This window comes from Pleurodeles waltl, chromosome 5, assembly GCF_031143425.1.
Source record: "Pleurodeles waltl isolate 20211129_DDA chromosome 5, aPleWal1.hap1.20221129, whole genome shotgun sequence".
NCBI classification, from domain to species: Eukaryota; Metazoa; Chordata; class Amphibia; order Caudata; family Salamandridae; genus Pleurodeles; species Pleurodeles waltl.
Genome location: NC_090444.1, coordinates 1553931938 through 1553954620, shown reverse-complemented (window position 1 = coordinate 1553954620; position 22683 = coordinate 1553931938). Strand labels below are relative to the sequence as shown.

Here is a 22683-nt window from a genome sequence, read left to right as displayed (position 1 = left end):
TACCACCAGCCTGTTGGTGGTACGAACGCCACTTTAGCCCTGGCGGTCAGTGACCGCCAGGGTTGTAATGAGGCCCATAGTCTGTTGTTCACTCTTCCAGCGTTGGCATTTCAACACACAGTGAGGATACAAAAATAGTTAAACTATATGAGATGTTAAGAGCACTGTTTGACAACATTTATCTCTTTGTACCTCTTTTTGATAGTGCACTTTGTTAGATTTTAATTTGTCGCCACAGCAAGCAAATAGGTAGTTGACTTACCTAGGAGCCAAAGGTTGGTGAATAACGTCTGACATTTATATCACTGTAAAGTCAATATGAATTCACACTAGTGATACCTAAAAGTTCATCAACTTTTGGGTGAGTCAAAGCTTCATATACTTTTCCAGTAGATGATTTCCTCTTTTATAATAAAGTGACACCAGACCAATAGAAAGATGTGAGTTCATTTTGCATGGGCAACACATTTAATTATTGAAACTTTTAATGATGCATAATTGTACAGTTTTCAGGGTTTGAGAACCTGTGAGCATCATTGTGTGTAAGGAATTATTACAACATCCAGCACCTACCTGTAACATCAGCATTATCAAAATCCCACCTACCAGTCCCAGACCTGGTCATTCTTACATGCAGACTCCACAGGGATCTCCTAATTTTGAAGATGTCCAGAAGGTCCACCTACTGCACTGGGGTTGTCTTCATTCCTAGTGAGCAAACAATAGTGATTGTCAACAGCTAGGATAAAATGAGCAAGAGACTACCCTTTACACACACACTGTGGCAAACGGTATAGCGAATGGGCTGCAGAGAAGTAAGTAGTGGACTGAGCGTCAAAGTTCCAGCAAGTGTACCCATTTGAAACATAAGCCTTTTAGCCTTTAACTCAGCTCAGATAAAAGAATATGTCTAAAGAAGAAAAGTTTGATCTCAATTTGACAACATTAACTGAAGAGATGCCTTCAACATGGTAGTGAGAAGGTGAGCTATTGGCTGTCTCATCTCCCCTTAACTTCCCACACTGCTGTAAGGATGACAGAATAAACTCTAAAGAACCCAAAATTATCAATTACAATTGATAGACTCAAAACATTTGAAGTGCCCCCTCACGAAAAAGTACTTTGCTTTTTTTAAGTTTTTACATTTTTATTCAAATACTTTTGAGCATTAATTAATTCAAAATTATTGAGTGATGTAATTAGTGATTCATTTGAGATAGCATCAGTGATTCCATTAATTATGTAATTGAACATGCCACAAGTGACGTAATATATGAGGTCATAAGCAGTGCATAGTAGGGGCATAATTTATAGTTAGCTTAATAATATATAACATGAATTTCAATATTTATGAGCTGGCTTGACAGCGCATCTTTTGCCAATTATCTGAGAACCACCAGAAGAGAGGCTTTGGTTCCACCTACATGTTGGTGGGCAGGAGTATATGTTTTGATTGGGCAGAAGATGTGATTTCACAGAAATAGTGCCTGCCTTCCACACAGCTGTGATCATTTCATTTATCTCTCTGACTAAGCTTGAACTTTCGGAGGCACGCGTATAGCAGTGCAATGCTATCAAAATATCTTAGATAACTAGATATTTTATTGTGGTTTTCTCTGACAACAACACACATGAGGGTGAGGCAGCCATTAACCTATATTGATAACAGCTACATGGAAATATTGTCTGATGCCATAGGTCTGGCCTGTTTATTATGAAGAGTTATTACACAGGCAGTAGGCCTGACTTGTTTATTGTGAAAATGATATAGTAAGGCCAGTAAACTTCTGATAGTAGATTGTTATTGCATTATGTTAGAGGCCATTGAGGGGTATTTGATTAAATGTAATCTCACAGGTTACCATCATAGGCAGGAGATATGGTGTTGGTCACCCACCCTGAAAAACCTTGGGAGCAGAATTTTTGATAGTCCCTATTGAGAAGATCCATATATTGTTTTGCCAACTGTAATTGTACACATATTTGTAATTTTATAAATGTATGTGTGATGGTTGCTAGCTTCTGCACACTTCTGTAGGCCTGGGTTGTATATAGGAACAAGCCATTGGTAGATGCCTTTGTTGGTTCAATGGGAAGATTTATGTCAGATTCCATTGGTACGATCTGTTTATGATTAAAAGTTATGAAAAAGTAAGTAGGCCTTACTTATTATGAAACGTATGTGTTAAGGCAAACAGCTTTTAAGGGTGGATTGTTATTACACAGTGCTAAAGCCTCTAGGCAGGCATTTGTTACAGGAAATCTTGCAAATTTCAGTAGTAGGCAAAGGTTTTGGTGCCAGTGACTCACATGCACCTGGACTAACCATCAGGATAGCCAATTTGCACTATGGTAATTCTTATTAGGATCTATTATCTTGTATTGTTTTGACAAATGTATTTTGTACGTTTGTAATGTTATTACAATATACTTGTGGTTGTATTGTGGGAAAGCTTATGAGCCAATAGAATAGGTCAGAGCTGCTTATGGTGGCAAGCCAATGATAAAGGTCATAGGCTTGATTGTTTACAATGAAACGTTGTGATAAAGGCAGGAGGCCTGATATATTGATTGTGAAAAGCACATGTTAAATGTAATAGGCATCTACAAGTGAATTAGAAGTGCTCAATGTTAAAGACTACAGACAGGTATTTTGCTGCTTACCCCTTTGCAAAATCATGGGTGTTAAGATTTGTGCTGTCAGAATTCTTGTTAGACCCTCTTAAGAGAAGCAATATTTTGCTTTGTCAGCTGTAATTTTGTATACTATGTACTTTTATGACTGTATGCCTGATGGTTGACTTATGAGAAAGCTAATTTTCAGAAGAGAAGTCCTCAGTTGGCTTTGGTGTTAAGCCACTGATAAAAGCTATAGGTCTTTGGATCCACTCTGTTCAGCCATTGGTCTTTCTGGGTGTCATTTATTTTCTGTCTCCATCTAAGACAGCAGACTGCATGGGGTAATGGTTCAGTATGCATCAGTCCCCGGCTACGTTTTCCTGTGAACTTTGGCATTTTCTGTTCACATGTGTAAAGCCATCTGAAAATGAGAGTACTTTAGTTTTGAATTTTCTCCTTTTATAGTTCCCCTTTAATTTCCTCCCTTCTCTTCTTTTTATTTTAATATTTCTTACAAAGATACTACAGCTCTCCAGGCAGTGCTAACCGGTTGTGTGCTTGTCGGTCATGTCATTTCCAGTGTGCCAAATTCCACATGGGCACTTCCTCTAAACCGGTAGATTATTATGGAATGCTGTTGTACATAATTTATCATTGTTTTACCATTCCAAGATGGCCAACACATTGTTTCTAAATGTGGAGGCCATGCTTGAACTTTAAAACAATGATAGAACATTTGCAATACCGTTGCAAGAGGAACATGTGCTGCCTTGTTTAGTTTTGGTATTGCAAACATATGCCCACTGTGTGTAGAAGGCATGATGTCTTCTTTGTTCTTCTATTCTTTTAATTTAACTTGCTTATGTTGTTTGTGTGTCTTATATTGCAGTTGTGTCAGAGGTGGATGGAAAGAAGACTCAGTGTATTGATGTATGAATGCATGAATGCAAAATGAGTGACAGATTGCATGTATGGACACTTATTGCTTATTACACCAATCAGTGACACAGAAGGCACTTTTATTCATGAGCCAGACCTACTGACAATGCCAATTTTTTTTTTTTTTTTTTAACCATTAGTTGTGATCTCATTTCAACACCTAGCCATAATGTCACTTTAACCTTTGTTGTTTTTATCTACTATACATATATGCAAAGATATGCATAGATAGATAGATGGATAAATAGATAGATAGATAGATAGATAGATAGATAGATAGATAGATAGATAGATAGATAGATAGATAGATAGATAGATAGATAGATGTTGCTTTTCTTTTACCATTCAATTATTAGTAAGCAGTGATAAGCCTACCTGTCTGACATATTTCTATATTTCTGTGATTGTTATTTCTTGAATTGGGTATGCAATGTGTTCACAAGAGGATGGCAGAGAGCGAGGCACAAAGGGCCATATTTACAAGCGGTCTGAGCCACTGGTGAGTAACTTTTTGTGGCCAACTGGGGGCACAGGCTGCAGGGCCATATCTACAAGACACAAAAAGCCACTTTGCGTCGCTTTTTATGACCTGGTAGATATTGAGTAGGGCAACGCAGTGCAAGTCCTTTGCATCACAGACAGGTATTCCATGGGTGTTGCAGTTGTTGTTCCCATGCAACACCTATGGATTTTGATGCATTCCCAGATTTACAAGATTTTGTAAACCTGGGAATGCATCAAAAGCCTATGCCTCTTCAGGGGAGGTGGAAAGGAGGCACAACGAAGAGAAAAAACATAATTTCTCCTCGTTTTTCCTCTTTCTAAGTGTGATGCATACTGCACCTCTTGGGATTGTTTCTGTGCAGAAAGGTGTGCCTTCCTGCACAAAATAATCATCCCAGCAAATCAGGCTCCCTTGCACCATGGTGCAAGGGTGCCTGCATTGGTGCATGGCAGCCCATTGTGCACCAGCGCAAGGGAAAAGGACAGGAATGCGCCGTACCTTACAGATACAGCACATTCCTGTCGTTTCCTTTTGATGCAGGGCAGTGCAGCAAGAAGGCTTGTAACGCTGCCCTGAGTCAAAAGTTTATAAATATGGCCCAGAATTTAGTAGGCCATTGAGGTATTCAGCCACTGAACAACTAATATCCAGGTGTTGCTCTGTGAATAGTTGTCACATTGTTAGTTCTGATCCTTATACAGGTATTAGCGGCCTCTGAATAATCCAATAGGAGGGCAACAGTGTGCTCTTTGCATCTCAAAGTAAGGAATGAAGTATAAAACTCAGAACCCATATTGTGCATACTCCTCTTAAAGCGCGGAGATCATGATTACAATGCCTTTGTAACAGCTACCTTGGTCTAGTGCGGGGTTCTGCAAAGTCGGTCCTGGAGAGCCGGGTCCATGCCAGATTTTTAGCATGTCCACATTTAGAAAAATGTAGATTTCTGAAACATCATGTTTCTAAATGTGGATATGCTAAAAATCTGCCATGGACCCAGCTCTCCAGGACTGACTTTGCAGAACCCTGGTCTAGTGCAATACCCATGTTCAAGTAAAATAAACTAATAATGAACAAAACTTATTTGTAGAAAGTATATGTGTGCTCAACTTACACTTCCCCGACGTGTGTTGAACTCTTGAACATTTGAGTTAACAAAGGTGTGGCTAGTTGGCAAGGCCTGTACATCATGGAGGCACACCCATATGCACTCGCCGCTGCTCCTTTCTCTAAACCTGGTCTGACACTAATGATGCCACAAGGGAGTCGGTGATCACACAGGAACTGCATTGTAGAGCCCCATATTAAACGATAGGGGCAACATTAGCAGGCATCTTTTCCTCCTCCAAAAGGAGGGCACACCGAAGCATGAGTAATCACGGAGCGCAGCCTGTTCTTCTGCTACCCAGGGGTCCCCTTTGAGAATGCACGTGCATGTGTTCCTTGGTGCTGGGTTGCAAAATCTGATGGACAAAACGGCCATCGCGCTGTGCAACAAGGTCACTTTGAAAATTAGGCAAATAGAGAATTACTGCAGTCAGTCTTTATAATTCAGCCGACAGGGCACTATATTGAAGTCCGTATTTACTCATGTGGTGTTGCAGTAATTACAATTTCTGTCTACTCGCCCATGGAAACCGTATAACCATAAACAGAACATGTTTCCTTTACCGCTGAGTTAACTAATGTGAGAAGGTTTCTCCTTTCCAGGTATTTCCAAGACATTTGTGAAGGATGGTAGGTCAATCAAATGTCAAGCAGCTGATAGCTCAATAATATGAAATCAATATAGCATTACTGTCACGGCTAAACACGTGTGTATGTGCTAACAGGGAAGACATAGCCCCTCTTTCATCAACGATGACTTTAGGACCCAGATGGAAGCGTGCATGAGATTGTAATTTCTCACGTGGACTGGAAAGTGACTCATTTCTTCAGGCCTCCAGTTGCTCCAAGCCATAAGTTAGCATCCCACGCTATTGCCGTGAGCAGCATGGAAGAAAACTGTTGCAAAGACAGATTTTCACATTTGACCCCACATCTCAAAACACACGGTGTTAGTCAAACAGGCAGCATCCGCCAGCACATCAGAGAAAGGCTTTAGTGATGCACCCACCCACTGTCCAGCTTGAGTGGTGGTGTCAGTTGGACAAATTAACATGCGTTTTATGGTTCTTCCTAGCTTTGAACTGTTACTCCAGAGGTTACAGGACAGAAGCAGAGTTAATAAATAACAAAAAGAAGATACCATAACACCGTTTTGGGTGGGAGCAAAGGGATGGCAAAGCAAGCAATAATGAAGAAATTACAAAGAAAAAGAGGAACGATGAAAAGAGCAAAGAAAATGCAAGTGTTGGGGAAATGGCTGGAAAGTGTGAATGAAGGGGGGAAAGAATGCGAAGCAGGAAAGAAAGCAGGAGGGTAACTAGTTTAAAAGAGATGAAGACAAAATGGAAAGAAATACAGAAAACAGATAGCATGAAAGAAACAAAATTTTACATCGAGCACCAGTTCCTGGAACGCTTCCGTGAAACGGTCGGGTTCACATGCTTCGCCCATTTTGAGGCAGCCGAAGAGTTTAAAGTGTGGAGTATTTTATTGTTCTAGCTACCCTTCGTTTCGGACCGTGCTTCTGAGGTGTGTGAGCAACCTTCAATGCACAGTATATTCTGAGTAAGCACATTCCGCCTTTTCTCTTCGTGAATTTGATTGGGTGAGTGCCATAGCCTTAGGGTAATATCAATAAATATAATAATGTACAGGCCTTGATAACTCAAAACCTAACAGCGAGTACTATGTCCATGTGAGTAATTAGAGAGTAGGCCTGAACGAAATATAGTTTCCCTTCTATGTCAAGTGTGTCCCAAGAGCTCACTAAATATATAGGCCCAGATTAAAGAGGGCCTCACGCCTCCTTGAGCCACATTAACGTCATGTTTTTTAACACTAATGTGGCCCAACGAGGACAAAATAACAGAGCTAGATTTACAAAGTAGCACAGTGCATGCATTGCGCCACTTTGTAACCCCTTTCACCACATTATGCCTGCACCGGGCATAAGGTATGCAAGAGGGGCGTTCCCCCATTAGGGTGGCCAAAAAAATAGCACAAAGGAAACTAGAAGATTTCTTTGTGCCATTTTTTGCAGCATTTGTAACAACTGCACAGAGCAGGTGTCAAAAAGATTCACATCATTATAATGGGCCTCAATGTTCTTTGCAGGATTAGCATCAACAATTCTGATGCTAATCCTGCAAAGCCCCAAATCAGCTTCAAAGATGTTGACACTAGTTTGCTAACTACCGCCATGGTGCGCCGTATCTTAAATAAGGCGCACACATGGTGGAATTAGGGGGTCGCTAAGGGGCGCAAGAAAAGTGGCGCTGCAGTGGATGCAGTGGCACTTTTCTTAAATGTGCCCCATACTTTGAGAATCGTTTAGGGCAGAGGTCTCCAAACTACGGCAGCAGGCAAAATATGGCTCACAGAGTCAGCCTGGCTGTAATATGCCACATCTTTCTGATGGCGGCTTCACCTGCAATAGTTTTCTGCCTCCCAAGGGAACGCGTCACACCTGCTCTCTACTGCTACTGTTGTGAAAGTGTTATGAAAATGGTACACTACTTCTAGTCTAAGGGGTGATTGTAAATGTTATAACACTTTCAATACAGGTGCAAACAGTGGTGTGTTGGCTGTCAGGGCCGCCAATCATTAGTAGTGCACAAAAGTGCTACCAACAATGTCTCTGATAAAACTGTATTGACCTGCTCCCGCGCACCCCTCCCTTTCAACGTAAAAGTCCATTCCTCATGCCTCGCCTCATCACCATGACACATGGCCTTTTCCTCTGACCATGTCCTGCAGTGAACAAAGCCAAGCCAGCAGCTGATCTGAGACCACTTATCCAGCACCTGAGTGACAACTACCCGCAGTAAGTGCTTCCCTACCTGGGTGCATTACACCACCGATGGCCAATACTGTGTACTTTCTGATACTCTGTGTGGAGATACTTGTTGCTGCATATCCAGGGCCGCCCCTTGCTCGGGTCGCGCCCTGGGAGGAAAGAAATTGTGTGCACACACTGCTGCTGGTAAATGGGGTGAGGTAGCAGGGGCCCATTTTGTTTTGAAGATTCAGTCGGTAGGTGGTTGCATCAGGCGGTGGCTAGCCTTAGATCTCTTGGTGCTTTTCCCGGCTCCAGCTCCGGCTCCTGTCTTCTGTCACAATATCGTCCCACGAGAGGAGCACCTGTAGTTAGCAGGCTGGTTTTGGGGAAACAGTGTACGTCTTCCCCTTTTCTGCTTAGCTTACCTGAAGTTATGTGGAGCAGAACCAGCCCTAGACATGGGCAGTGTGGGCAGCTGCCCAGTGCCCCACAATCAGCTCACCAACTTGAGGCCACACCAGAGTGACACAGCCAGACCACGGCACAACATCTGTCTCCATGCAATTGGGCCCCAGGGAGAAGGCTATCTCCCCTGTCCCCTCTTCTGTGGTGTAACAAGGTGAAAACACCAGGGGAGGGGGATCATTCCCAATGCAAGGAGACACATGCTGCAGGTTTATCCTGCAGTTAGGCATCTGCTACCGCTGGATAACTGTGGTCCTGCTGTTTAGCTCCCTGGCAGTATTTACCCACTCTTGTTATAAGCAACCCTCACACTTTGAGCCCTCTAGGAGCTGTTAAGAGATGCTGGTAGGTGGCTGATAGAAATAGGCTGCAGCCCAGAAGGGGTGTGAATAAAGCAGTGTCAGGAGCAATGACATCTCCTGAGATGCGAACAGCCCTGAATGTGTCACATTGTATGCAACTTAGAGGAGTTGCACATTCCCATTCTTCCCGGGGCCCCAGAAATCCTAAAACCAGCCCTGATGTGGAGTCTCTGCCCCATTCATCATGTAGCTTTCTTCTTTGTATTGACAAATAGAAAGGAGTCATCTCCTATCCTTTGATACCTGCTGTGCGTTTGCTTTCATGTCTGCAAATTCTGCATTGTGACATTTTGCACTTCCACCCACTTCAGGACTTCTACTAGCCACCAAGTGTGTGTAGGTGCCAAGCTTAATTTGCAGTGTGTGGTGAACAGCTATTTAACATTAGTTTTGGGGCTTGTTCTTCATCAGCTTAAACATTAGCTCCAGGAAGCAGGTTTTCTAGTGTAAAAGTCCTCCCTTTCCAGTTATCTCTATCACGTCTGTGTTTGCTGAAAAAGCCAACCCTGTGGCTCCTGATGTCTGAGGCACGCTTGTGCTGCCAAATGCTACGCTGTACACAGCGTCAGTGTTGCCAGCTATGCTGTGTGTATGCAGTTATATTGGAGTAAGCCAATGTGGCATTACGCGACACTCTCTTACTTCACTAGCCTTTTTGGATTCCCTCTACCTCTCAGTCGATTTAGGCCTCTACTGACCTGTTTTAGTATGTTCAATACAGCACTTTTATTTTTCTTCTACCTCTAATTAATGTCAGCACTGTTTACAGTGTTTGATGTTCTCCTCACGGTAGCCTGAAGTGTCAAGGAGTAGTGTAACGATTGGACATATTTTGTAGGATGTAGAGTATTATATTCCTTTTATACTTCACCAAACATTTTAACTTTTAATCTTTTTTACATCGCACCTAGTGTCACTACTCCCTCATGGCTCCACCACTCCACAGCATCTTTTCTGCTGACCCCTGCTACACACTTTAGGATACTCAATTCCAATTCGGAGGTAAAAGCCATTTTCACTTTGTTCTCTTTATGTACCTGTTTAATTATATTTTGTTGCTTTCAACAGTCTTAGGTACTCCAGTCTCCACTGTGAACATCCACTGGTCAACAAAAATACTTCCTAGATGTTACTCTCCACTCTTCTTTCAGAACAGTTCACCTTTCAGTACCAGAAAGATCCACATTAGAAGAGGCCGCCTTTAGGAGGCTGGCCTGGCTTGTAGTGGGCACCAGAGGTACTTACACCTTGTCCAGGGCCAGTTATCCCTTATTAGTGTAGAAGAGGTGTTTCTAGCAGCTAAGGCTGATAGAAGGTAGCTATGGCAAAGCAGCTTAGGCTGAACTAGGAGACATGTAAGGCTCCTACTATACCACTGGTGTCATATGCACAATGTCATAAGAAAACACAATACACAGAAGTACTAAAAATAAAGGTACTTTATTTTTATGACAATATGCCAAAAGTATCTCAGTGAGTACCCTCACTATGAGGATAAGATACATACACAAGATATATGTACACAAACCAAAATTATGCAGGTAATAGCACGGAAGGTAATGCAAGCAGTGTAAAATTATAGTAGATTGCAATAGGAGCACATAGGTATAGGGGCAACACAAACCATATACTCCAAAAGCGGAATGTGAACCACGAATGGACCCCATACCTATGTGAGCTTGTAGAGGGTTGCAGGGACTGTAAGAAAACAGTGAGGGTTAGAAAAATAGCCCACCCCAAGTCCCTGAAAGGTAGGTGTAAAGTGCACTTACTACCCCCAGAGAGCACAGAAGTCGTGATAGGGGGTTTCTGCAGGAAGAACAAACACCAGCAATGCAACAACAGTGGATTTCCGGACCTGAGTACCTGTAAGACAAGGGAACCAAGTCCAATAGTTGCAACAGTGTCAAGAGTGGGCAGGAGCCCAGGAAATGCCAGCTGAGGGTACATGGAAGCTTCCACCTGTTGGAAGAAGCTTGGAGTTCTGCAAGAAAGAAGAGAGCTAGGGACTTCTCCTTTAGAAGACGGATGTCGCATGGTGCAATGAAGCTTGCAGAGGTGTTTCCACACAGAAAGACCGCAAACAAGCCTTGCTAGCTGCAAGGGTCACTGTAGAGGTTTTTGGGTGCTGCTGTGGCCCAGGAGGGACCAGGATGTTGCCACTTGGAAGAGGAGACAGAGGGGGCACCCAGCAAGTCAAGGAGCCCTCACAGAAGCAGGCAGCACCTGCAGAAGTACCTGAACAGACACTTGGAAAAAGAGGGAAATGGAGTCCATGCGAAGTCACAAAAGGCAGTCCCACGACGCCGGAGGACAACTCAGAAGGTTGTGCACTGCAGGTTAGAGTGTCAGGGACCCAGGCTTGGTTGTGCACAAAGGACATCCTGGAAGAGTGCACAGGAGCCAGAGCAGCTGCAAATCACGCAGTACCCAGCAATGGAGTCTAGCGTGGGGAGGCAAGGACTTACCTCCACCAAACTTGGACTGAAGAGTCACTGGACTGTGGGAGTCACTTGGACAGAGTTGCTGAGTTCCAGGGACCACGCTCGTTGTGCTGAGAGGGGTCCAGAGGACCAGTGATACAGTCTTTTGGTGCCTGCAGTTGCAGAGGGAAGATTCCGTCGACCCACAGGAGATTTCTTCAGAGCTCCTGGTGCAGAGAGGAGGCAGGCTACCCCCAGAGCATGCACCACCTGGAAACAGTCGAGAAAGCCGGTAGAATGAAGCGATACAAGGTTGCTAGTAATCGTCTTGCTACTTTGTTGCAGTTTTGCAGGCGTCCTGGAGCAGTCAGCGGTCGATCCTTTGGAAGAAGGTGAAGAGGGAGATGCAGAGGAACTCTGGTGAGCTCTTGCATTCGTTATCTGAAGAATTCCCCAAAGCAGAGACCCTAAATAGCCAGAAAAAGAGGTTTGGCTACCAAGGAAGGAGGATTGGCTACCAAGAGAGGTAAGAGCCTATCAGAAGGAGCCTCTGACGTAACCTGCTGGCACTGCCCTCTCAGAGCAGTCCAGTGTGCCACAAACACCTCTGTTTCCAAGATGGCAGAGGTCTGGGACACACTAGAGGAGCTCTGGGCACCTCCCCTTGGAGGTGCAGGTCAGGGGAGTGGTCACTCCCCTTTCCTTTGTCCAGTTTCGCACCAGAGCAGGGCTGGGGGATCCCTGAACCGGTGTAGACTGGCTTATGCAGAGATGGACACCATCTGTGCCCACCAAAGCATTTCCAGAGGCTGGGGGAGGCTACTCCTCCCCAGCCCTCACACCTATTTCCAAAGGGAGAGGGTGATACACCCTCTCTCAGAGGAAGTCATTTGTTCTGCCTTCCTTGGCAGCAGCAGCAGCTGCAGTGGAGACCCCGGAAAGGCAGTTTGGCAGTACCCAGGTACTATGCTAGAGACCCGGGGGATCATGGAATTGTCATCCCCAATGCCAGAATGTTATTGGGATGACAATTCCATGATCTTAGACATGTTACATGGCCATGTTGGGAGTTACCATTGTGACGATGTACATAGGTAGTGACCTATGTACAGTGCACACGTGTAATGGTGTCCCCGCACTCACAAAGTCCGGGGAATTTGCCCTGAACGATGTGGTGGCACCTTGGCTAGTGCCAGGGTGCCCACACAGTAAGTAACTTTGCACCCAACTTTTACCAGGTGAAGGTTAGACATATAGGTGACTTATAAGTTACTTAAGTGCAGTGGTAAATGGCTGTGAAATAACGTGGACGTTATTTCACGCAGGCTGCAGTGGCAGGCCTGTGTAAGAATTGTCAGGGCTCCCTGTGGGTGGTAAAAGAAATGCTGCAGCCCATAGGGATCTCCTGGAACCCCAATACCCTGGGTACCTCAGTACCATATACTAGGGAATTATATGGGTGTACCAGTATGCCAATGTGAATTGGTCAATTTAGCCACTCCCCTGTTAGTGACAAATTTGGAAAGCAGAGAGAGCTTAACCACTGAGGTTCTGGTTAGCAGAGCCTCAGTGAGACAGTTAGGCATCACACAGGGAACACATACAGGGCACATACTTATGAGCACTTGGGACCTGCCTGGCAGGGTGCCAGTGACACATAGACTAAAACAACATATATATAGTGAAATATGGGGGAACATGCAAGACAAGAGGGTACTTTCCTACACCGCCCTCTCCAACTGTGGAGCCAGGTAATTCAACTCTGACTTTGGCATACCCAGGCCCCTTCTTGTTTAATGGCAATAATAAGCATTTGCAAAGTGAGCCTGCGATGACATGTGCTCCCGATGAGGTCTGTGAGAACCAAAGTAATGGAGCAGTCATGGCAAGGCCTCCTTCTTCAACAGTTGATGCTCCCAAACACCGACAGCAGTAACTTAGTCCAAAAAGCTATATCGCCATTCACCGCTCCATCTTCATTTGCGGGTACTATATCTTTCTCCTATCCCAAGCAATAAAATCTTTCAGATTCCTTTCCTAATGTGGTACTTGGTACTCCCTCTCTATGCTCCACATCTATATATCTCAGAGGAAAATTAAAGGATTTCCCCCTTTTCACTCACATACCAAGCATATCACCAAATTGCCCCAGGTTGTATGTGACTCGGTCCAGCCATGAACTGACATCCTTGAAGTAGCCCAACACATTGTCTGCGTATAATGAAATGGCATGTGCCGTTCCGGACACCTTTTGTCTTTCAGACTTCTAAATATGCTTGTTAATGGATCCATTGCCAAAGCAAACAGTAATGGAGGTGGGGGCATATCAGGATCCCCTCTCAATGAGGCATCAATCTAATATCACAAGATCTATACGAATTCTAACAGTGGAATCAACTTCCATGAGATTTTGCCCTGTCTCATGCTCAGTTGCTTCATTACAGCTAAAAGGTATGTCCAATCTAGCATGTCAAATGAGTTATCTATATTGATGGCAAAAAATGCTGGTAGCTCTTCCTCGTCATTCAAGTTCCCAATATTTGGAACAGTCTCCTTGGTGTTCAAAGAGGTGATTCAACCAGCTATGAATCCATTTCGGTTTCCATGTACTAATTCATCAATTATTCTGGTTATTTGGTCAGCTAGTATTTTACTCAGGGTTCTATAGCACATGTTGAGTAGGGCCATTGGTCTATATAACTTTCATTGTAATGGGTCACGCCTCTGCTTAGGGAGAAAAAATATTGTAGCTTTGAGTATTTCATTTTGTAGTGTGCCTGAACTCTGGTAGCACCTCTCGCTCATCAGTCAGTGTTTGAAAGCAGACATTGTCAAGGTAATTTTTATCGCTGCTTTCTCCATTGAGTTCCCTCTCATATAAGGTTGCAAAGTATCAGTAAATCTCTAACTTATCTCTACCTGGTTATGCACCTCAGTTCCTTGGCTGTTGTGTGTTGCTTTTATGGGTTCCCCTGGGTGTCTGTCCTTATTACCTAGGATAGCAGTCTTCCTTCTCGGTCGCCCTCACTATGCTACTTGCCCAAGTACCCAAGTAATCAACCTCGCTCAGTTAAACTTGTGCTTCCTTTTAGTTGCATGAAGCTGTTTATTGAAGGATGTGGTTCTCGGTGCTACCCTCTTCAAGTCCCTAATCTTGTTCTCTAAAGTGGTATATTTCTCATTTCATTCCATCCACACCTATGGCTAGTTGAGATACTGAGGGGCATATTTATACTCTGTTTGCACTGGATTTGCTTCATTTTTATTTTTTACCCAAACTTAACTCCATTTTTATATTTTGGCGTTAGACATGTCTAGAGACAAAATATTGGAGTTGAAGTAATTTTTTGCCTGCGGAAAATTACCTTGCATCAATGAGATGCAAGTTAGGCATTCCTGGGCAAAAAATGACTCTAAGGTCCTAGCGCCTTATTTATCCTCCCCTGCAAAAAACACGCACAGGGGAGTAGGGGTCAAAAATGGTGCAAAACTTTCTTAGCACCATTTTTTAACGTCTGGGTCAGGGCAGGCGTTAGGGGACCGGTGGGCCTATTTCCATGGTGGAACACCATGGAATAAGCCCACAGGTGTCCTCCCCAGGCCGCAGGGACACCCCCACCCATACCAGAGGGACAGCGGAGGATGGGGGACCCCATCCCAGGTAAGTATAGGTAATTACAGGTAAGTATTTTTATTTTTTTTAAAGTGCCATTGGGGGCCCTGAAATGGGTCCCCCTACATGGCACTGGGTGCAATGGCCATGCCCAGGGGACCCTGGCCCCCTGTGCTGGCCATTGGGGTGGTGGGCATAATTCCTGTTTTTTTCTAAGAGAGGAGTCATGTGGTATGGATGGTTTTGCATCAGAAAATGACTCTAGGCAGGTTAGAGTAATTTTGTTTTACTCTAAAGTGGCTAACGTCATTTTTTGGTGCAAAACCACTTTTTCCATACCGCCAGCCCCACCTGACTAACGTCATCTTTTTTTACGCTAGCCTACCCTTTGCACCGGTTTGCACCATTCCATAAATATGGTGCCCGGCTGGTGCGCAGAAATGGTGCAAACCATTGATAAACGTTTTGTGGAAAACTGCATTAGTACAGTTTTGCACTAAAAAGTATAAATCAAGGCCAGAGAAGTTTATTGCCATCTTAAACACCTTCTTTCAGCCGTTATGCAAGACGTTATGTCTCGTGATCTGCAAAAAGATTATCAGTTTCGCCCTCATCAATTCCCTGTTTTTGGGGTTTTCCAGTGATGTAATTGGTTATCACCAAGTTGGGATGGCTGTGGCAAAGCTCCCCTATTTTAACATCATTGTTAGTAATTTATGGTTGAACAGAGTTTTGCCTAGATATTCTGCATTCCCCACTGTAATGAGCATGTGGGTCTGCATAGGACAGCACTCTATCAGTAATACAAGTCAAGCCCAAGGAGCAAAAGGAGGATTCTCTCTCATCAAGGTGTTGAACCATCCATGCATCGACTAATCCCTAGAGTTCAGTCCACCCTGTGAGCAACCTTACCCAATGCAGTACAGAGGAATAATAAAGGGGTGAGTGAGATTTAGCCAGGGACACACAAGTCATACAGTTGTCTCCTCCTAATAACATAGGTGAGTATACATGATAAATCCCTTTAATGACATTTCTATAAAATCTCAGCCACTAGCTACATTTCCTTCTTTTGGACTGGTCAGAAAAGTAGAAGCCCTTGCTTCAAATGAAACTTGACATTAATCATTAAGCTTTTCTTAATATATAGTAAATGTATTTTTAAAAGGAAGTTATATTTCATTTGTACTCCAAGGACTGCATACCGCCCTACCAAACAAAAAAATATTTAGCCCTGCATACATTTTGAGACATTCATTTTTAAATCATTTTCTGTCAGTGACACGGTCTTCATATAATTCCACACAATCTGAGCTTTCTGGTAAAAAAGGTACAGTACTGCTCGATATCTGCAAAGGAAGATGAGCGTAGAACTGTGGGCTAATGGTCGTCTAGGTGGTTTCCCATGTAACAATGGCAACTAAGAGAGTGGGATATGGAGATTTATTTGATTCATTGTTCCTAAATCTCTTTTGAAGGGTTCCTTCAATATCGATCACTAGAGGTATATGCCTTGCCACCGTTTGTGTTCACGGACGGGCTGGAGTGGATGCATATTTGCCCATGACTGTTGACAAGTAGCGAGAGCGGTTGAATCTTCATACCACCACCCTGTTAGGCCATACAACACATCTTCTGAAAACTCTTGGAAGCAGATTTAAGGAAAGTAGTGCTGCATCTAGTGCAGCACCACTTTCCTTGCGCCCCTTAATCCCCCCCCCCACCGCTACCATGTGTGCGCTGTATCTAAGATACGGCGCACTATGGCGCAGGCTAGGGGGTAATAGCGTCAACATTTTTTATGCTATTGGTGTACTGTTCAGGGTTAGCACCAAAATATTGGCGCTAACCCTGAACAGTACATAGGGGCCCATTGTAAACAATGGTGTGCCCCCTTTTTACACCTGCTCTGAGCAGTAGAGCTGCAGTAGAGCTTCAAGTAGTGGCTATAAAGTGCATTGCTTCCAGTTGCAATGGTTACTCTTGTAAACTTGAAGAAGTTGGCTGCTCTGCAATAAAATCGTCATTGATGAATGTAGTCTACTTAAATATGCTGTTGGACTCATGCAGGAAATTTGCCCCTACTACACCCTTATACCTTTTTCTCAGTGTATCCACTACAAATCTTTAGGGGTATCATATATATATCATGGGGAAGCGAGGACGTGAGGCAGACATGACAGTCGAAACCATGCAAAATAAATACCACATTGAAAGAATTGTGGTGTCATTTCAAATCATGCAGTGTGTCTAGCAAGTTGTATTTGTTCATGATCCTGCAATAGTGCAGTCCTAGATTCTAGGAACAGAGGGGCCCTTTACAGAGACTTTTGTGAAAAACTACAACAATACTGAAAATCTGTGCTGGAATGAGAGGCAGTGTCAGTCAGTGCAAGCTCACCTGGGAAGCACCTGTGTGCCTGTGAAGTGGTATTGTGACCTGTGAAGACTTGGGCAGCATTTCAGCATCTCCAGATGATCTTTCTTTGCTTTCTACTATTTCTAATCTCAACTGATGAAGGGCTTAACCCAGAAAGACATACCTAGATATGGCAGCATTACCTGCATCAACTTTGATGAAAAACTGCAGCAACTTTGAAGTAAGCATACTCTATTTACCAGAATGCAATTGGGTTAACTGTGCTGGAATGAAAGGCAGTGTGCTCCCTCCCACCTTGTGTTCACTTTACGGGAGAATCATTATTTATTAAGTATAGTTGTATGATTTGCATTTTTACATACATGAGGGGAGGTAGTTTTACAAGTGGGCTTTCCCCCTATCATCAGTTACATTCCAAACAGGACTAAGGGCCTAATTTAGAGTTTGGTGGATATGACACTCAATCACAAAAATGTCAAATATCATGTCCACTATATTACAAGTGCCATTGGATGTAATGCACTGCAAAACAATGAAGGGTAAATCTGTTGAACTCTAAACCAGGTCCGGTGTCACTTTTAAGCATTTCAGAATTTTCCAGAATTTAGTAAAGGGCTTAATTCTATTGATCATATCCACTGGAAAAATAAAAAAATAATGCTGACCTTTCACCCAGACTAGGTGGCATGCTTTACTATTGGGGACCCTCCTTGCATGCAACTGATAATGTTGCAGGTGGCCATACCATGATCCTTAGACACTAACGTTAGACATGCTTTTAAAGTTGCTACTAGCCAATGTCAATTCAGCTAAAACCCATTTATTCCCTATAGTCAATGTCTATTTAAAGTTTTTTTTTTAGCTATGTTTCCTATTCACAGTCTAGTCCTTGGGAACAGCAAGACCTGATCCAAAATGTTTCATCTATATTTAGTTTCACTTCCATTGCTAAATCCAGCTGATGGTAAATTTCATAGTTGAGTTTCATTAAGAGATTAAGATATTTGTGGGTATAAATGATGTGATCCATGTCTTCATGTGTGTATTTGATATGCCACAGACCTTACAGCAGGGATTGGTAGAGCACTTTTGAGAGAACATTTGTATTACAGAAGGCTTACATCAAACAAGGGGTGCTGTGTATGGAACTGTATAGTGTATCAGGTTGAAACCAGATGACAGAAACTTAATATAATCGGGAGACTGGATAAGAACATACAAAAGACATAGGGCCTGATTTAGATATTGGCGAATGGGTTACTCCGTCACAAGGGTGATGAATATCCTGTCTGTCGAAATCTAAATCCGATTATCTCCTACAGGATTTAGAATTCGGTGGACAGGATATCCATCATCGTTGTGATGGAATAAACCATCCACCAATATCTAAATCAGGCCCATAGTACTTTAGAGAACACTATGCAGATTATTTTTAGATTACACATCTTTTCATATCTTCACACATTTACAATTTGACGAACAATATTAGGTAGTTTCATTCCACCATGTAAATTGATGTGTTATTCCAAACTGTGACAAACAAGTACTTGATAGGTGGAAACTTTATATCACTCACAGCAATATAATTTTATATAGTAACTAATACAAAATTTCCACTAGTTCTAAGTGTAATAAGTAATATGTAGCATTATTAACTAAAGTAATGGGAATTAATTTACAGGATTAAAGGCTAAGTTGCACATCTTACACAATGTGACAACCATGCCTAAATGACTGTATTGCGCAATTGGAATTCCATAGGTTCCACATTTTCTGGCTAAGGACATTTCATTCACATGTTTGTGGCATGTTTCATCATTGATGACCTTATCCTTTCCTGTTATGTATTTACTGCCAAGACAAACTCAGCCTCAGTGTTGAGGGAGTTCTTAATAAATGTTCACTGGTTAAGTGCAGAGATTCATGATAAAATTACCTTTATTTTATACTCCAAAGATGTTTCTTTATTATGTGGGGTCTCTGGTTAGCAGTCAGTTTGCACTCTGACCAAGCAGGGACCCTCACTCTAGTCAGGTTAAGGGAGATACACAGCTCAGATAACCCCTGCTCACCTCTTTGGTAGCTTGGTACAAGAAGTCAGGCTTATCTCAGAGGCAATGTAAAAAGTATTTGTAGAAACACACAAAGAATTAACACAATGAAAACACCACAACATCACTTAACACCAGTTGAGAGAAATAGCCAATATTTATCTGAGTAAAACAAGACCAAAATGACAAAAATCCAAAATATGCAAGCAAAGTTATGAATTTTCAAAGATTAAATTTCAATATAGCACTTAGAAACACAAATGCTTCAATTTGGTGTTATCACAGCGTCATGACGGAGTTGTTCCCAACAATATGATGCCAATAGCACCGGTCACGGAATCGCACGGACCCCCAGATACAGTACCCTTAGTAACAAAGAAGTAAGCTGATGAACGAAGTCAGGAAGGTGAGGTGTCGCTGGATCCGGTGAGGCATCGGTTCCTTACTGCAGCGCAGGGAAGGTGATGCAGCGTCAGTTTGAAGCATTGGTTCCTTACACTCTGGCGGAGTTGATGAATGCGGTGGATCAGGACATGTTGAGCAAACTCACAGCATTGCGGTCATGTCATGGCACTGCTGGCTCCGCGGCGGAGTTGGGTGTCACGGACATCAGTGACAAGGCACTTCGGGACCAACGGAGTCGCGGACTTCAGCGAGGCTGCGGTGGCATTGACCTGCAGTATCTGTCGGGGTTGTCGCACTCCAGTGGGGACCACAGCTTTGGTTGCCGGCAGCGGCGTGGAGTTGTACAGCTATGCTGATTCGGAAGTTGTCAGGCGTCGGTGTGCCTGGATCTTCTTGTTTCTCACCAAATCTCACTTCCAAGGGCCCAAGAACTTGATTGGCACCACTTGGCAAGGCAGGGTCCTCAGCAGGAGTACCCAGGTGCTGGCAGGTGAAATGTTTGATGTCCCTGAGACTTCTTAACAGGAGGCAAGCTCAGTACAAGCCCTTGGAGACACTTCATAACCAGGATTGCAGAAAGCAGACTCCAGCCCTTTCCGTCTTAGGCAGAAGCAGTAGCTCAGCACAGCAAAGCAACAGGCATAGTGGCAGGTCCTCCTCAAACATCAAGCTCTTCTCCTTGGCAAAGGCTCTTCTTGATCCAGAAGTAATCTAAAAGTCTAGGGTTTTGGGTCCACTACTTATACTCATTTCGGCATTTGAAGTCGGCCAACTTCAAAGAGAGGTCTCTGGTGATTACAAGATCCTGCCTTGCCCAGGCCTGGTCCCAGATGCACCCTAGGTGGTTGGAGACTGCATTGTGTGAAGACAGGTGCAGGTGTCAGCTCCTCCCTCCCCACTCTAGCCCGGGAAACTCAACAGGATATGCAGGACACTCCCCAGCTCCTTTTATGTCACTGTCTAAAGGTAGTTCACAAACAGCCCAACTGTCAGTCTGACCCAGATGTGGGTTCCACAAGCAGGCAGAGGCACAGAATGGTTAAGCAAGAAAATGCCCACTTTCTAAAAGTGGCATTTTCAAACTAACAATCCAAAACTCAACTTTACCGAAAGATGTATTTTTAAATTGTGAGTTCAAAACCCCCAAACTCCACATCTCTATCTGCTCCCAATGGGAAACTGCACTCAAAATATATTTAAAGGCAATCCCCATGTTAACCTATGAGAGAGATAGGTCTTGCAGTAGTGAAACCCGAATTTGACATGTAAAACACACCAGGGCCTACCTTAGGGATGATTTACATGTAGTAAAAGGGAGGTTTGGGCCTGGCAAGTGGGTACATTTGCCATGTCGAATAGGCAATGCAAGACTGCACAAACACATGCTACAGTGGCAGGTCTGAGACATGTTTAAAGGGCTACTCATGTTGGTGGCACAATCAGTGCTGCAGGCCCACTAGTAGCATTTGATGTACAGGCCCTGGACACCTCTAGTGCTCTTTACTAGGGACCTAGTAGCAAATCTAATATGTCATTCAGGGATAACCAATCACCAACACAAGTTAGACAGAGAGCCCTTGCACTTAAGCACTAGTTAGCAGTGCTAAAGTGCCCAGAGTACCAAAACCAGGCAAAACCAATTACAGCACAGGGTCCAAAAACAGGGGGTCTAAAGCAAAAAGTACAGGGAAACCACGCCAACAGCTGCCAGGTCTAACAACAAGTAACATAGGTAACGTTAAAAATGACTCATACATTCACTATATAGTGCCAACATGTTTCAGCCATATTGAATGTCCATACGGGTCAAAGACCATCTTAAGGACTGTAGTTGATCCTTGCCTGGTCAGCATTCACATTCATACAATAGGGGATAATTCTCATATCCCAAGTACCTTAATTTGTTGAAAGTATTAATTTGCACTACCTATGGTTATAAGAAATATATAAACATAAGAAAAATTTATCCATTTCTTATTATTTGTAGCTGTCATATAATCAGGTAGTGATCAATTTTGTTGTGTACCCAGGATGAATAAATGCAAATATTCCCCAGGTAGGGATCTAACACAGCTCTGATAAAGCCCTTTGACTCATATAGGCATTCAATATGGCCAAAACATGTTTGCACTAGACAGTGGATATATGAGTTTACGAACTCAAAGACATCCCCCATTTCAAGTTTTTTTTAATGTTAATTAGGGTAACCATTTAATGAAGAAATATCTTTTGGAATTACCCTGAAGGTAATCTAATCTTTTGTATACCTGAACTTATCCAGTGTATTTTTATTACAAAATCCCTCAACCCTTAGTTTAAGTTGATCTTGGTACTACTTATTTACCTGGACGGGTTAATGTCTTCACCGATGAAGCATGCCACAAAGGTGTGAATAAGGTTTCCCTATCCAGAAATTCTGTAACCTATTGAACTCAATTGTACTACTTAATAACAACACCAAAAATATCCTTGCAGACTAATATCGAGAACAGAATATCGAGAGACAAAATATTGATAGGTAGGTGCATATAGGAAAGTATAGATTTACTATTCCTAGCTCCACATCTATGCACCTTCAAGATATATGTACCAAATCCACACTTATATTTTGGTTTTTTTACTTGATATTCCTTCCCATCTATAGTGTTCATTTGATATTCAGGGTGCACACCATTGGGAATCCAATTGTTCAACACATTCATTCAGACAAGGTTGTGTGGTATGTTCTACTGACAGGAAGGTTATGCTCTCACTTTCCCTGTGGAGACAAATTGAAAGTCTGAGTTAACTTTACCATATTCACTCTCTGATCTGTAGAACCAAGTGGAATTTACTAATGATTCATCTTGCTTGCATAGATGTTTTTCTATTGAGTGGATACAAAGATATGAAACTTTTGCACATGAAGCAGGAGTAATATCAAAATTACAGTAATAATGTACAGTATCTGTGTGCTGTCCACACCACAATCTGCACACCACATGTAACATACGTTACACCTCTTTGATTGTCTAAAATCTAGGAGCAAAATTGTT

At 43.0% G+C, this 22683-nt stretch overlaps 1 protein-coding gene across 26 annotated transcripts in view; it reads left to right on the top strand.

The window, feature by feature from the left end:
* MYT1L (myelin transcription factor 1 like) overlaps positions 1-22683 on the top strand; it is a 1206615-nt gene that overhangs the window by 323836 nt on the left and 860096 nt on the right. The gene's annotated exons all lie outside the window — the stretch shown is intronic.